Here is a 17,024-nt window from a genome sequence, read left to right as displayed (position 1 = left end):
GTAATTCACTTCTAATGTTTAAGTTAGTCTCTCGAATTCACTCAATTATTAGTTCAAACATTCAGCAAAAACTCCTCTCTCGATTAAGTGTTAACCTCACAAGATGAACTAATTTAAGCACGTGAAGATATGCAAGAATGCGTAATGGATTGGTCTTTAGGAGAACCTCTCTCGATTATCCTCTTAACTAGGTTTTATCAATGATTCAACTAGCCTCTTTCGATTACTAAGAAGAATTAATGAACTCAACCAACAATATAATGCAAAGATATCACAAGTTATGCCTCTCTCGATTACATGAACAAGTGAATATAGATGCAACAATTAAATTATCCAAAAACACTTCAATACATAAAACTAGAATTATAGTCTGCAAACAATCATCAGTATACCAAATCAATCAAACCCTAAAGAGAACTACTCCATAGATATGGAGCAATTCATCACAAATAAAATAAAAGTATAGGAAAACATAAATTCAATCCAAACTCGGGTCTTGAGTGAGGAAGGAATGATTAAATCCGTATGCTCGTGTTCTTCCAACTCCTCCTTAGCATTCTTAGGTCAAATATGTGTCAAAAGTCTAGAAAATAATATTTTTCCATGTATTTATACCATGTATGGTCGGGCCCAGACGAAACCACCTTCTCCTAGCCGAAATAAGATATTTACTCTGTAAAAAATACACAGGCGCGCCGCATGTGGCAACGCACCATGAGGGGCATTAGTGGGGAAATCCAGAGAGCTAACTTCTGACAGACAGCAGGAATTTGTACACGTGCGGCGCACCACACGCCGCCCCACGCACCGCGGTAATGAGGATTTCTCAGAGTACGGATCAAATCTCAATTTTTGACGTCCAAACTTGGTCCTCGACCCCGAACACGATCCTGGCTTAATTCCTTGGGCTTTTACTTAGACTTCAAAGCTCCAAATAGCTTGAATTAGCTCTGCATCATCTACATCACTCGGGATCACTCCTACAAGGTATAAAATAAACAATAAATTCAAAACACTATCAATTAAAGCTCAAAACGAGTAAAGTGCGGTGAATTAGAGTGCAATAAGCGACTAAAATACACAATTCTAGCCTACCATCAACATCTGCAAAGGAGCAGATGTGGTGCGTATGGGCGCAAAAGCGAATATCAGCGCAGAAGTGTGCTTTTGGATCGCACCTGCGGCTGTGCAGAAGCAGAGCTTTTTTCGCAGGTGCGATGGGCGAGTTTCCAGTTCTTCTCCGCAGAAGCGACATCTTTGTCGCAAAAGCGAGGCCGCAGAAGCGGCTCATTTGATTGCAGATGAAAACAGTGCTGGGTAGAAGCTATAATTTCGAGGGTTGGTCATTTTATTCACATTTTTTAGACTTGGAGCTCGGTTTTGGGTGACTTTGGAGAGAAATTTCACTACACGAACTGGGGTAAGCACTCTTAACTCGGTTATGATCATATTTCACGAATCTATCTTCATTTTTGGTAATTGGATTTCTAACAGGAATTGGGGGATTTTGTCTATAATTTCATAAAAATAAATTTTCTAGTTTTGGACATCGATTCAGAGTCGGATTTGAGTGATACTAGTATGGTTGGACTCGTAATTGAATGGGTTGTCAGATTTTGTGAGTTTCGTCGGGTACCGAGTTACGGGCCCGGGCTTGAATTTGGGGTTTTGATAAAAGATTAGACCTTTATCATTTGGAATTATTTCCTTAGGCATTATTTGATCTATTTGAGTTACTTCTGGCTAGTTTTGAGCCGTTCAGAGGTCAGTACACGTGAGATGACATTTCTGGACTATTGTTTTGGCTTGGTCGATATTGGATTCGGCTTGTTCGAGGTAAGTAACACTTCTAAACTTGGTGTTGAGTGTTTGAATCCCTGAATATACGTGTTATGTGTTTGGTTTTAAGGTGATGCACATTTTAGGTGACGGACGTGTGAGGTGCACCGTGTGAATTATTACTCGATTGATTATGTGGTACTGTGTAGTGACCTAATCTTGTTTCTATCTTTGAAATTTCTATATGCTAGAGTAACTGAGCTGTGATCCATGTTAGAAACCATGATTAGGCTATATGCTTATCCTATTGGGACTCATCTGCTGTTGAGTTATTTGCTTAAATTGCAATTACATACTCAGTCATACTCATTCATTGCATATCATATCTCAGTCTATGTTATCAATTGTCTCACATCATATTATCATTATTTGGGTCGATTGGCATGAGATTTGTGAGGCCGAGAGATTGGAGAGATTGATGATTGAGTGAGCCCGAGGGCCTAATTGTGAGGATGTTTATGGGATCGGGCTGCACGCTTTATTGATACATGCCATGATTGGCTTATATTAGCACTTGAACATGATCCGCCCCTCTGGAGTATGACTTACCAGCAGTGAATGCAGGCACCTACTGAGTGCGAGTGCCGAGTGAAAGTGCAAGTGCAAGTGCCGAGCGCGAGTGCTGAATGCGAGTGCCGAACGCGTATGCCGAGAGCGAGGACCGAGTGACTGGGAGAACTGAGTGACTGTGAGAACTAAGTGACTGTGAGGACTAAGTGACTCTGAGGACTGAGTGACTGGGAGGATTGAGCGAATTGATACTCTAAGAGTATGTATATGGTTTTATCACTACGTTGCATTGCATTTGGCATGCACACTTGACATACATGCATAGAGATGCATTTTTCTTATGATGTACGGTATTGTGTCATTCATGACTTCGCATACACATTGACATAGATGCATAGAGATGTACTTTTCTCATGACATCTAAAAATGAAACATCTTACCTATTGTTGAAAGTTTTTGGGAAAAATAACAGTTTTTCAGATTTACTTATATTTTGGTGATTTCGGTAAAAGATTTGGATTTTCATTGTTATACTTGAAAAGCATGCCTATTTTATGGAATGGTGAACGAAATGAGCTAGGTTATTACCTGTACTATTTTAGTTATATTGTTATGAGTTGTTCCTTGATGTTGGTGTTGGACTCTGACCTTTTTCCAAGCTCGTCATTGTATTCAACCTAAAGTTAGGTTTGTTACTTATTGAGTACATGGGGTCGGTTGTACTTATACTACACTTCTGCACCTTGCGTGCAGATTTTAGATGTTGATATTGCTATGTATGGCGAGAGCTGGCATTGAAGACGTACCTGCATTCCGGTCATAGCTGCCACTTGTTCTTGGTAGCTTTAGAATTATTAATCTGTTCATGTATATTTCAAACAGATGATGTATTTATTTTATACCAGCTTTGTAAGTTCTAAATCTTAGAAGCTCATGATTTATACTACCAGTCCTTGGGAATTTCTTATATAAAATTTCACTATATTATCATTATATCTCTCAGTAGATCTCATTTGAATTGGATTGTTATTAGTTTGCTTACCTAGCGGGTTAGATTTTGTGCCATCATGAATAGTTGGATATTTGGGTCGTGACAAAATCACAGTCTTCCTCTACTCTTCAAATTTTGCAATATTCTCTACAAAAAAGGCTACAAAACAACGAAAACGCATAAAACAAAACACAATCAAGTTTTGTTGACAATAGAGTTAGGTTTTGATCCCACAAAAACAATCAAGTTTTGCCCGACCTGACTTCCTACGGTGGGATACGTAGGCAATCCACGTAGTATCTCATCCCACTCTTATAATAAAAATCCAAAAAATCATTCTATATATTTGGAACTACGCCATGACTTGATTTCCTTTGGTAGGAATACGTAGGCAATCCATATCGGATTCAGTTACCTTTTGCGAAGGAACTATGCTTTGGCCTGATTCCATTGGGATACGTAGGTAGTCTAAGTCAGACCCGGCCATATCATTTTAAATTCTATCATTTTGCATCTATTGCTTACATGAGTCATTAATAATAGAACTCTTTTCATCAATTTCTTACATAAAAATAAAAATAGTTTCTTGCTTTTCCAGGCGCCTTCCTGAACAATGGGCATTTTATTTCAATGTCAAATTTTCCACGCGCCCTCCTAAACAATGGACATTTCATTTCAATGTTCAAAGTTTTCGAGGCGCCCACCTGAAAAATGGGCATTTTATTTTAAGTTCAAATTTTTCAGGCGCCCTCCTGAATAATGGGCATTTTATTTCAAGTTCAATTTCACAGACGCCCACCTTTTAATACGAGTATCTTAGATTTAAGTGTTCCGACCCCTTCGGACCGGTACTCAGTCTGGATTTTCTTCAAAACAAAGTGCTCCGATCACTTCGGAATGGTACTCGGCCCGAATTTCCTTCAAAAATCAAAGTGCTCCGATCATTTTGGACCAGTACCGCAGCCCGGGTTTCCTTCAAATATCAAAATGCTCCGATCACTTTGGACCGGCACAGTCCGGATTTTCTTTGAAAATCAAAGTGCTCCGATCGCTTCGGACCGTTATCTAGCCCGGATCTCTTTCGAATGAGAGTTCCAACCCGGGACCCTATTTCATTCAAAAAATTACATATCCATCCTTCTTAAATGGAAGCATAGTCCATACCTCGTCAACTCTACTGATCAAAGATGCGACACAACATGGAACTATCTTCTAGCAAATAAACTGGAGCAGATTTTGAGGACGGATGTCGAGCTTTCCAACAGCAATCGACGACATATCCCAAGTATCGTTCTTATGTCCCGTTGACATGAGGTGTGTAGGCAATCTGAACCCCCATAGTCAAATAAAACACCCAGTATCCTCACAGCTTGTCGCTGGGGCAACTCTCAAAATCAAAAATTAAATCACCCATCTCTTCTTGAACTACAATCGGCCTGATTCTCGTTACATCCGAGATATGTAGGAAAACTCAACACAAAGCCCGACCGCATCCACATCAAAATCCACCAATCAATCCATTCAATAAATCCATCCACCATCAAGCACACACGTCCAAGTGTTACCACAATCTGACACTAGGGCATCTTGAAAGCAATGTCGAGATCACACGAATCTTTTCGTCCTCGAGCATTTGTCTTCCACTCCATGAGACTACAATTCATAAGTAGTACTCAATAATTTCAGAACTACACGCGACCTGATTCTCGTGCAACTCTAGATATGTTGGCAACTCAGTAACCAGAGTTCGGTCACAAGCTTCAAAACATCCTCACCCCCCACTCTATCATGTTGGGTCAAAATTGAGTATGATATCAATTTCTTTGCCCGAAGACTCTTACATCATCTCCGGTCAAAGAGGGGCAGCTTTTGACAGATAATTTTGACCATCCGTATTTAAAAATCTCATTCTGCAGGCTTCCCAATTAAAAATTACAAAATACAATATTTTGCACAATATTTAGCTCTTATGCAATTTATTGATAATTATTCTTATTTTTACATAATATGAGAATTTTATCATTTTATTGCAATTAGTTAAATACTACCATTTTGTGCATTTTTATAAATTTCAAATAATTTATTGATAACTGTCCTACTTTTCAAACATTGGGATATTCTATCAATTTATTGTCTTTAAAAAAATTGTAATTATTACTACAACACGATTGTAGTAGTTATTCTTTAAATAAATACTACAAGATTTTTTAATTAAATAATTATTTTCTAATTTATAGCGCAGTCTAGTAATTACAAGAAAGCTAGTAGAATTTATTTTAAAATACGGATCAAGTCCGATCAAATTCAATGTCCCGTCAACATCCGATGTGACAAGACATTGACGCGACGTGACATGACAATGACATTGACATGATATTACACCATTACCTTTTGACCATATTTTTCTTTTATATTTTTACTTTTTTTAATATATTCAAACTTGGTCCCTAAGTTTCTACCCCACACCCCACATTTATATTTTATAATAAATAGGAGAAAAAGCTAGATTTGTCTCTCTACTTTAGTAAATTGTCTACGTTTATACCTAGTTTTACTATCGGTCTAAATAAGTCCCTATCGTTAAGAAAGTAAACAAAAACACCCCCAACCCTAACGGTTGTCCACTGTGGCAAAGGACCCCACAATAAAAAATGCCACCAATTAATTCTAAATTTTTATTCTTTTTTCTTTTCTTCTTTTTCTCTCTTAGTTTCTCGAACATATGAATCTCTTTCCCTTCACCGTTAGAGCAACCTTAATCACTAAAACCATAAAAGAATTGGGTATCTAAGACTTTGCGGTTGCACCTTGAACCACCGTCCTCCACCTTGAACCACTAACCTTCCACCACCATTTTCAATCTCTGTCGTCTTTCTCTCACATTTCAAAAAATTACTAGTCTTCATTTGTTAAAATTGCTAGTCTTCATTGTTTCTTAAAATAAAAAGAACTCAAAAACTGAAATTGCTTGCTCTTTCCCTTGGTTTGATTAATAAACTGTGTAGTTTTATTTAAATTAGGAATATCCATTAAAGAAATGAACCAACAAAATAGTGCGAAAGAAAATATTGCAAACCAACGTAAAGTAGATAATAAATTTTCAACCATAATGTATAGTATCAAGGGAAATAAAGTTGACCAAAAATCACAGGCCAAAACGCACAGCGACAGGGGGCCGGAACCGGAACAAGACAAAGTCAAAGGGGAAGATATCAAGATGCTGCTACCAATAACGACAGATGCCGGAGCAACTTCCGGTAGTATAATGATGGTGGAGCCACTTTCATCCCGTCTTTATGATTATTGTACAGATCTATGTGTGTGCACGTGTTTTCCCAATCTACTATTTTTAGGATCAATGGTGCTCGCCGGCATTTTGATTTTTTGACCAGGATCTGAATATGGGTAGGCAAAGAAGGTGAATCGTGGTCAAAGAGTTTTTGAGTCTGGTGGCTTTCGGTGGTGTTCAGACGAATCTGATTTCTAGTGGTGGTGGATATATTTTGGTAGGTGGTAGGCGGGTATAGTAGGAGGGAGAGAGAGATTGTTTCTAGAGGTTAGCCGGCCGGTTGATATCGTCGGCACCAGCAACTGCTATAGGAAAGAGGGACCATTTTTTTCCAGTGAAACTTTCCACTATAATGGTGGAGGGCAACTGGGCAGGGAGAGAAAGGGAAGGGATTCTAATGGTAGGGAAAGGGATAGAGAAAAAAGAGAAAAGGAAAAAAAATAAGAATTTAGAATGAAAAAGAAATATTAACAAAAAAAGGTAAGGGGTGAGTTATTTAATTACGTGACATTTTTTATTGTGGGGTCCTTTACCACAGTGGACAACCGTTAGGGTTAGGGGTATTTTTATCTACTTTCTTAACGGTATGAATTTATTTGGACCGATAGTAGAATTAGGTATAAATGTGGACAATTTACTAAAGTAGAGGGACAAATTTAACCTTTTTTCCTTTATAATATATTATAATCTTTACACACACAACCCAACAGATCTTTATAACCAAAAAAACCCTACTTCAAATTCATTCTTACATTTTTCGGACCGTTCCCCCCTCCCCCCCTCTTTCATTTCTCTTTCAACTTTGGAGACAACATTTCAGTCGTTCGTCAGCTGCTGATGAGCCGCCACCCATGGGGAGCTAGCTGGCGACCTCACCTCTCTCCCCTCCCGATCTCCCTTCTTCTTCGTCATGTTACCTCGCCGGAAACTTCTAAAGCTCTAGATCGGGTCAAAAATGGCAGATCCGGCGGATGCCGTTTAGTTTATGACTTTCCGGCTGGTCTTCATTCACTTGTTCGCTGATTTGTTTGACATGTTTGAGTCCAGGCGATGCTCCGGTGTTCTCTGTTGAAGAAGCGCCGCTAGCTTTGATTTTCCGGCGACTCTTTGCTTCGCCTTTGTTTTGCCATATTTTCTGGCGACCACCATTGCAACTGGCAGACCCTTTTCGTCTCTGTTCCTTCTATTTGTTTATACTGTTAATACAAAAAAATGCGATCTGAAAAAGGGGGTTTCGTTTGTTTGGTTGTTTTTTTGGCAGATTCCGGAAAATTGAATTTTCTGGCGACCTGTGTATATTCCGGCGAGCCCTTTCCGTCTCTGTTTCTCTTGCTATCTTGTGGTTTATTTTGGCTAATACCATATTGATGTTGTTCTGTTTTAATGTTGTCCGACGATTGTAGCCTTGCGAAACTCTTTTGGAAATGAGTTTTTTGGTTGCTTTTGATCACTGTTATACGTTGCTAAAATTTGGATTGGTTTTCGTTTGTTGGTTCGGACAATATTCTGATTTTGTTGAGTTGGTTTGCTTTAGAAATCGAAGCTAGACCAAGACACTAAATTATTGGAATTTTAGAGTTTGTCCATCACAGTGAAATTGGCCAAAGAGAAGACAAAAATCTAGTCTAATGTTCCCATTTTCGCTTTGTAACTTGTTTGTTGGTGTAACGATCCGACTGATCGTTTTGAGTATTTGCTTTCCGTTTGGTGGTTTAAGGTTTCGAGTAGTTTTGTACTATGTATTATGACTTGCATGTATGGCCAGGCCGACTGATCATTTTGAGTATTTGCTTTCCGTTTGGTGGTTTAAGGTCTCGAGTAGTTTTGTACTATGTATTATGACTTGCATGTATGGTCGGGTTTATTTTTTGGATGATTTGGAAGGATTATTCTTGCTTTAGAAGTTTAACCCGTAAGAGTTGACCGAAGTTTGACTTTTGTGTAAATGACTCCGTAATGGTATTTTAATAATTCTGATAGTTTCGTATGGTAATTTTGGATTTAGGCGCATGTCCGGATATAGATTTGGAAGTTCGTAGGTTAATTTGATGCATTTTGGCAAAAGTTGGAAAGTTGAAGGTTTGAAAGGATGAGAGGTTTGATCGAGAGTTGACTTTATTGATATCGGGTTTGTATTGCGATTTCGGGAGTTGGAATAGCTCTGTTGTGTCATTTGGGACTTGCATAAAAAATTTTGATGTCATTTCGGGTTGATTTGATATGATTCAACGCGAGTTGTAGAAGTTTAAAATTTATAGTTCATTAAGTTTGAATTGAGGTGCAATTTGTGGTTTTGATGTTATGTTTTGGGATTTGAGGCCTCGAGTAGGTTCGTGTTATATTTTGGGATTTGTTGGTATAATTTGACGGGGTCCCGAGGAGCTTGGGTGTATTTTGAATCATTGGTTGAGAGACTAGTTAAGTTAAGAAATTTGGAGTTTGACCATGGTCAATATTTGGTCAAGACGAACTCTTTTCAGTATTTTGGGTGCACGAGCAGTTTCTAGCGTGTTTTATGATTGAAATTCATATATAGTTTGTGTCCGGGAGGTTCCGGATGAGTTTCGGGGTGACTTCGGATCATTACAGTGAAGTTTGGGATTGCTGATGCTGGTACTTCACAATTGCGAACTTTTTGTTGCAATTGCGAACTTTTGGTCTCAATTGCGAACTCTTGGTCGCAAATGCGAACGTCTGCAATTGCGAACTTTTGGTCACAAATGCGACATCTGCAGCTGGGTTAAGAGTTCGAATTTCGGGATTTTAGCTCATTCTTTCATATTTTGAACCCTAGACTCGGGGTAGCAGACGATTTGGAAGAGGAATTTTCATCTACAATCATTGGATAAGTGATTTTGATCAATTTTCAACTATTTTATATGATTATAAATGAGATTTAACATCAAAGTTATGAGAATCAAAGGGAAATTTTAAGAAACTTTGTCTATGTTTTGAAAAATGAAAATTTAGGATTTGAGAGTTGAATTAGACTTGGATTTTGAAATAAAAAACATATATAGGATCGTAGGGTTATGGGTAGTCGGAATCTACCCTTGGATCCGGGTTTTGACCAAGCGAGCTCGGGGGTTGACTTTTGAGAAATTGTGTAATGATCATAGTTTTATTTATTGGAATTGATATCTCTTGCATTATTTGATGTTATTTAAGTTGATTTTGGTTAGATTTGAGTCGAGCAGAGGTGAATTGTAAAGGAAAAGCTATTTTAGAGTATTGATTGAGGGTTTTTGAGGTAAGTATCTTGTCTAACTTTGTGTGGGGAAACTACCCCTTAGGATTTGAGTCTTTTGTATTAATTGTGTTATGTAAAAGTCGTGTACACGAGGTGATGAGTACGTACTCGGGCTTATATGTGAAAAATTGACCGGTTTAGACTCTTAGGCTTCTTTCATGTACTTATTTGGAATTGTTAGCACATGATATATCTTTTATTCATCATGTCTATTATCACATGCTTTATTTGAAGTTGTCGTTACATGTCACATTCCTTATTTGTCGAGTTTGCCCTTATATGTTTTATTTGAAGTTATTATCACTCTTATCATTATGTGATTTCTTTTATTGTGGAGTTACTCTTAGTTGAAATTGTTGTGAGATGATATCCTTTTGTTGCCGGGTTATTAGCATGTATTTAGACGTAGTACTAGTTCGTGCCATCTCTTTCATTGTTAGCCTATTCATACACTAGAATCCGTAATTTGCCATTTCATAGAAATACTTTCACTATTGAGTTTATCCTTAAATAATTAATTGGAATTGAGGTTATCAGAAGTCGTTAATCTATTTTAATTAAAGTTGTGTTTAAAGAGGGTGTTTTTCCTTGTCGAGTTACTTTTCCGTTCATTTTATTGTTATTAAGATTCTATATACGTTATGTTGAGTCGTTGACTATTTGTTGTGAAAATATTGATATCGTTGGATCTTTGGAAAGGTTGTGGCCTATGGGCACTTGTTATACGAGTTGATATGTGGTGTTGTTGTGATGATAACATATGTAAATTAATGTGTGGTTTGGTTGTTGTTATGCAGAGTACAAGAGTGTCATTTCACCGTTTTTGTTATGCGGGGTATAAGGGTGGCATCCACTATTGTTGAATGTACGGAGTGATATGGGTGGCTATTGTGTTATTGTTCGGGCGGAGATATAAGGGTGGCTATTATACGGAGTGATACGGGTGGCTATCGGAAAGATAAGGGTGGCTAACGATAATGTCAGGGCAGATTGATACAGATGGTTATCGGAGAGATAAGGGTGGCAATTTCAGGGGTGATGTGTGATGGCTTGGGGACATTGTGTTGGCGATTTTCGTGTGATGGTGTGCTTTTCCTTGTGTATGTCATACACCTTGCGTGACTTGTTTTGTTGCTTCGATGAGCTACTCGATGTCTTTGATATTACTTGTTGACTTGGGCTATAGTAGTACACTCGTACAAACATACACCGTAGCATGCCACTTATACTAGCTCAGGAGTATGAAAATTGACCTTTATTGATCACGCACATGTGCACTTGTATTATCCGTTTTCATGTTGCTATTGAGTCTGTGACCATGCCGGGAAGATGATTGTGAGCCTGTGACCATGTCAGGCAGATTGTGATTCTGTGACCATGCCGGGCGGATTGTGATTGTGAGCCTATGACCACGCCGGGCGGATTGTGATTGTGAGCCTGTGATCATGCCGGGCGATTTTAGATATTGGCACATCTACGTGCGGTTGTGATTCAGAATGTGAGCATGAGGTGCTGTGAGTATATGATGGTGGGTTGAGACCCGTGACATATGACTAAGAGATGTAGTATTACAGAGTGATTTCGCTGTGAACCTTGTGTTAGAACGACTTGATTTATTGGTTGTCATTTTGTTCTGTAACGACCCGGCTAGTCATTTTGAGTATTATAACCCTGTTTCCCCATTTACTTCTCAAATTGTACTTTACAATTGTTGTGTGAATTGCCGGGGTAATTGGTTCGGGTCCAGTGAGGTTTTGGAAGGAATTGGAATACTTAGTTCCAAGGTTTAAAGCTTAAGTTAAAATAGTGACCGGATGCGGACTTATGTGTAAACGACCTCTGATTTGAATTTTGATTATTCCAATAGCCCCGTATAGTGATTTTGGACTTAGGAGCGTGTCCGAAAAATTATTTAGAGGTCCGTAGTGGAATTTGCCTTGAATTGCCGAAAGTTAAATTTTTGGGAAGTTTAACCGGGGGTTTGACTTTTTGATATAAGGGTCGGAATCCAATTTCGGAAATTTGAATAGGTCTGTAATGTGAAATGTGACTTGTGTGCAAAATTTGAGGTCAATCAGACGTGATTTGATAGGTTTCGACATCGTTTGTAGAATTTGGAAATTTGGAAATTTATTAGGCTTGAATCCGTGTGTAGTTCGTATTTTTGAGGTTGTTAGGTATGATTTGAGGACTCGAGTAGGTCCGTATTATGTTATGAAACTTGTTGGTATGTTCGGACGGGGACCCGAGGGCCTCGGGTGAGTTTCGGATGGTTAACAGATTGATTTTTGAATTTGGAAGACTGCTGGAACTGAAGCCTTCTTGTGTAATCGCACTTGCGGAAACGTAGTCACAGGTGCGAGCTCTCAAGTGCGAGCAGGGGTGCGCTGAAGCGAGGTGCGCAGGTGCGGAATCGCACCTGCGCGAGAAGGAACGCAGATACGGGCAGAGGGTTGTGAGGCATTGGTCGCAGGTGCGAGGGAAAATTCCGCACCTGCGTGAGTGCAGATGCGGACGGATGCGCGCAGAAGCGGAAGCTGGGCAGGCGAGTAAAGTGTGAAAATGCGACGTTTTGCTCCCACAAGTAGATGCGCAGGTGCGCAAATCTTGTCCGCAGATGCGGAAATCGCTGGGGTAGAACCTTAAATTCGAGGGTTCAACATTTTCACTCATTTTCGGATTTTGGAGCTCGGGTTGGGTGATTTTGGAGAGGAAATTTATCCACACAACTTGGGACAAGTGTTCTTAACTCCCTTGTGATTATATTCCATGAATTAATCTTCATTTTTGGTATAAGATTATTGAATCTTCAAGAGAAATAAAAGAAAATTTCTATAATGTCACAAAACGAATTTTTCAAGTTTGAATACCGATTTGGTGTTGAATTTGAGTGAAATTAATATGGTTGAACTTGTAATTAGATGTGTTTTCGTATTTTGTGAGTTTCATCAGATTTTGAGACGTGGGTCCCACGGGTGATTTTTGGGGCATAATTTCGGATTTTATGGAAAATATTAGCATTTTGATATGGAATTAATTCTTATAAATTGTGTGGACTCAAATTATTGTGACTAGATTCGAGTTGTTTGGAAGTTGATACGCGCAAAATGGAATTTCTGGGGCATTGCTTAGCTTGCTCGACATTGGATTTGGCTTGTTCAAGATAAGTAACTCTTCTAATCTTGAAGTTGAGGGTATGAACCCTGAATATATGTATTTCGTGAATTGTTGGGAGGTGACGCACATGCTAGGTGATGGGCGTGTGGGCATGCACTATAGAAATTGTGACATAATTATTTCTGTGGAATTTTATAGTTAAATAATCTTGGCATTTTCCATGCGGTTTTATGTGTTAAAGAAATTGAGCTGAAAAGTATATTAAAAATCATGTTGAGGCTATGTGCCAGTATTATTGGGATCCACTGAGATCATATTGCTGTGAATTATTTGTTTTAAATTGAAAATTCATACTCAGTCATATTCATTTTATTGCATATCATATCTTAGTCTCTGTTGTTATTTATTGATACATCATATCATCATTTTTGGGCTATTTTTCATGACATTCTGAGCCCGAGAGACAAGAGAGATTGATGACTGAGTGAGGCCGAGGGCCTAATTTGTGAGGATATTTATGGGATCGGGCTGCACGCCGCACCATGTTGCATATTTATGGGATCGAGCTGCACACCGCAACATGTTTGATATCGGCCGAGGGCCTGATTGTGAGGATGAGTGTGGATCGGGGCTGCCCGCCTGCAGCATACTTTATTATTATAGCACGTGAGTTGTCCGTGCAGATTATAGCGATTGGGCTGAAGGAGCCCCTCTGGAGTCTGTACACACCCCAGTAAGCGCAGGTACCTACTGAGTGCGAGTGCCGAGTGACGAATGCCCGAGTGACAAGAGTGATTGTGAGGTATGCCCGAGTGGCAAGAGTGATTGTGAGGTATGCCCGAGTGGCAAGAGTGATTGTGAGGTATGCCTGAGTGGCAAGAGTGATTGTGAGGTATGCCCGAGTGGCACGAGTGACTGTGAGGTTTGCCCGAGGGGCTGTATATGAGTGATGTTCTGCCCGAGGGGCTGTTTATGATGTTATCACTGAGTTGCATCACATTGGCATGCACACATGACATACAGGCATAAAGATGTATTTTTTCTCATGCTGTACAACATCATATCATTCATGATTTCTCACACATTTTTACAGATGGGCATAGTAATGCATTTGATTTACACGGGTTATCCGGAAGGAAAATGAAACATATTATTTATTATTGAGAAGATTTTTGGAGAAATTTATTGTTTTCAAACTATTCATATTATTGGCAACTTCGTCAAATGATTTGGGTTTTCACTGATGTATTTGAAAGAAAGAAATACTATTTTTCTTAAATCATTATTTGGCTGAGTATTTTATCTCAGAGTTACTTCTAGTATTATTTGCTTTATGTTGTTATGGACTGTTGTGGACTATTGGTTTTGGACCTGACTTGGTGGAAGCTCGTCACTACTTTCAACCTACAGCTAGGTTTGTTACTTACTCAGTACATGGGATCGGTTGTACTGATACTACACTTCTGCACATTGCGTGCAGATGTTGGCTGTTGTTGTTGCTGTGCTCGATGGTTGCGGGATTTGAAGATGTACCTGCGTTCCTGTTGTAGCTGCCTCTTGTTCAGGGTAGCCTTAGATTTATAAAAGCTCTGTTTATGTATTATTCAAACAGACTATATATTTATTTCATTTCCGCTTTGTATACTCTATTCTTAGAAGCTCATGATTTGTACTACCAGTTCTTGGGGATTGTATAAGATCAAAATCTTTATTCACTTAAATTGCTTTAATAATTATTATTGAAATTGATTAGTTGGTAATTGGCTTACCTAACGGGATGGGTTAGGTGCCATTACGACTAGTTGGATTTTGGGTCGTGACAAGGTGGTATCAGAGCTCTAGGTTCATAGGTTCTACAAGTCATGAGCAAGTGTCTAATAGAGTCTTGCAGATCGGTATGATGACGTCCATACTTATCTTCGAGAGGCTACAGGGCATTTAGGATATACACTTCCCATTTTTCTTTCCTTATCGTGCGAGATTGATTCAGGTTGAGACATAAACTCTTTGAATTCCTTCCATGCATTCGTATGCGCACATGAGCGCTCAGTATCAGTTGTGCATCGTCGGCTTGTGATTCCATGAACGAAGTTCGAGATGAGTATTTTGTGTTTTGGTGATGGGCCAGTCTGGAGGACTTGAGGCCATGGTTAGACCGTAGCTTAAGCTTGGTAGCTTCAGTTATAACTCGTACAATTGGACTTATATGTCCGGTGATGACCCTAAAGTGAAATTTGTGGCTTGATGAGCGGTGAAATGGTGGTATGATGGGTATGATGTGACCGTGGGATGTGTTAAGACGATTTGAACATAACGAGAAGTGTTTCTTTCATATGTAAAGGGAAGGCTATTGGATGCTTGATTTTTGATTTGATGTGATGTACAGTCTCGAGTGTGAATGTTTTGAAAGATCTTTCACGTGTTTAAATTGTGGGACAAATTAAACTCTCAGGTCTGGTTAATGAGTTTGGACTCAGAAAGATTTAGTGATTGCGTAGAAATTGTGGCTGCGAAAAGATATAACAAGATGCCAATTTGAGGCTAGGGAGGTGAGTTATCTCCCGGAGAGTAATCTACGTAGGTATGTTCCTTATAATATGAGTTGAGGGTTTCTTTTCTGTTAGTGGGGCGTATGTGTGGAGATTTGAATTCGAATTTGGCTGAGAAAGTCGACCTGAGTATCAAGAGAATGATTGTGATCTTAGCGGATGATTTGGGGTATTTTTATAGTTGGCATTGCATGGGTTTGAGAAGAATTTTGTGGCACTGACGGGTATTATGACAGTAATAGGGTATGTGTATTGTGAATTATAGAGTGTTTTAATCTATGGCCTTGAACCAAGTGGGGGAGCCTGCTATAGACAAATCAATTCATGGGTATGTGTCAAATTTTGTTTGGGTCTAAGGTATACTTGGGAATCAGTGATGACTTGCAGAGGTGGAGTTAAAAAATGACTCGAATAAGGAAAATTCCTGGTTACGGATTATATTGCATGGATGAGTATATGAAAAATCGTGGGATGAGTGAGTTGTTATTGGTGAATGATGTAGTGCGCACGGAGTATGAATTTGGTATGTGGTGTTAAAGTACAGTTACTTCTTTGAGTGTTATGGTGCTAATGGGGCACGTGTCTTTTGGCCCATTTGGGCGGTGCAATTAGATGTGAGCAAAGTGGGTGACTCCCGAGAAAATTCCAGTGGATTTGAGAATTATATATAGCAATTGAGAATGTTTCCGGACTTATGTATGGATAAAAACCCGAGATTTGCGTTTGATGGAGCCTGGACTTGCGAAAATTCTATAAGACTATGGATTCTACATTTTTGTATAAGGAAGGTAAGAAGAACAATTTCAAATTCACATAATGTATTCTCAGAGTGAGTGTTATAGTTGTGGTATTTTTGAAGGTGCTTAAGAAGAATACAGTTGCTTATGGGCCGTAGGGCGTTGTGGTTCTATGCTAAGGTTTGTAGGGTGAGTTGTGGTTAAAGATCATGGTATTTTAGCAAGAAGAAGTATCAATCTGAAGACAAATTCGGAAGGGACTCGGAGAAAATAGGACAACTGGGTAGTAGGTTGGATCAGTATGGTAATGGATATGATCGGTTCTTTGGGTGCTTATGATGTGGGGGTTTTCTACAGGTGCTTTGTGGCAATACACCTGGACTTGGCGACCTACGTGGCTTGGTCGAGTTAGAGGAATTTAGATTTAAGGACTTGATTATGTGCAAATAGATTCCAAAGTATTCTTGATGGTTTCTACCGGTGTGGAGAACGTGTTGTGTATTGTGATTTCCTCCTGGAAAGAAGCAAGAGAAAGGTTTCTAACTAAAATGGTATGTAAATTATTGGTGACTCAAAGTTGATAATAAGATTTTTGTGCCTTTCACATGATGGCAAGATAGATGTTATGTGTTGTATGAAAGCTAGATTTTCATGTACAAGGTGGCAGTACAGCCTTGAAGAGAATGTAACGAATGTTGGACAACATGGACGGTTTCAAATAACTAGATGAATACTATTACTA

This window comes from Nicotiana tabacum, chromosome 9, assembly GCF_000715075.1.
Source record: "Nicotiana tabacum cultivar K326 chromosome 9, ASM71507v2, whole genome shotgun sequence".
NCBI lineage: Eukaryota > Viridiplantae > Streptophyta > Magnoliopsida > Solanales > Solanaceae > Nicotiana > Nicotiana tabacum.
Note: the sequence above shows the minus strand (reverse complement) of the source record.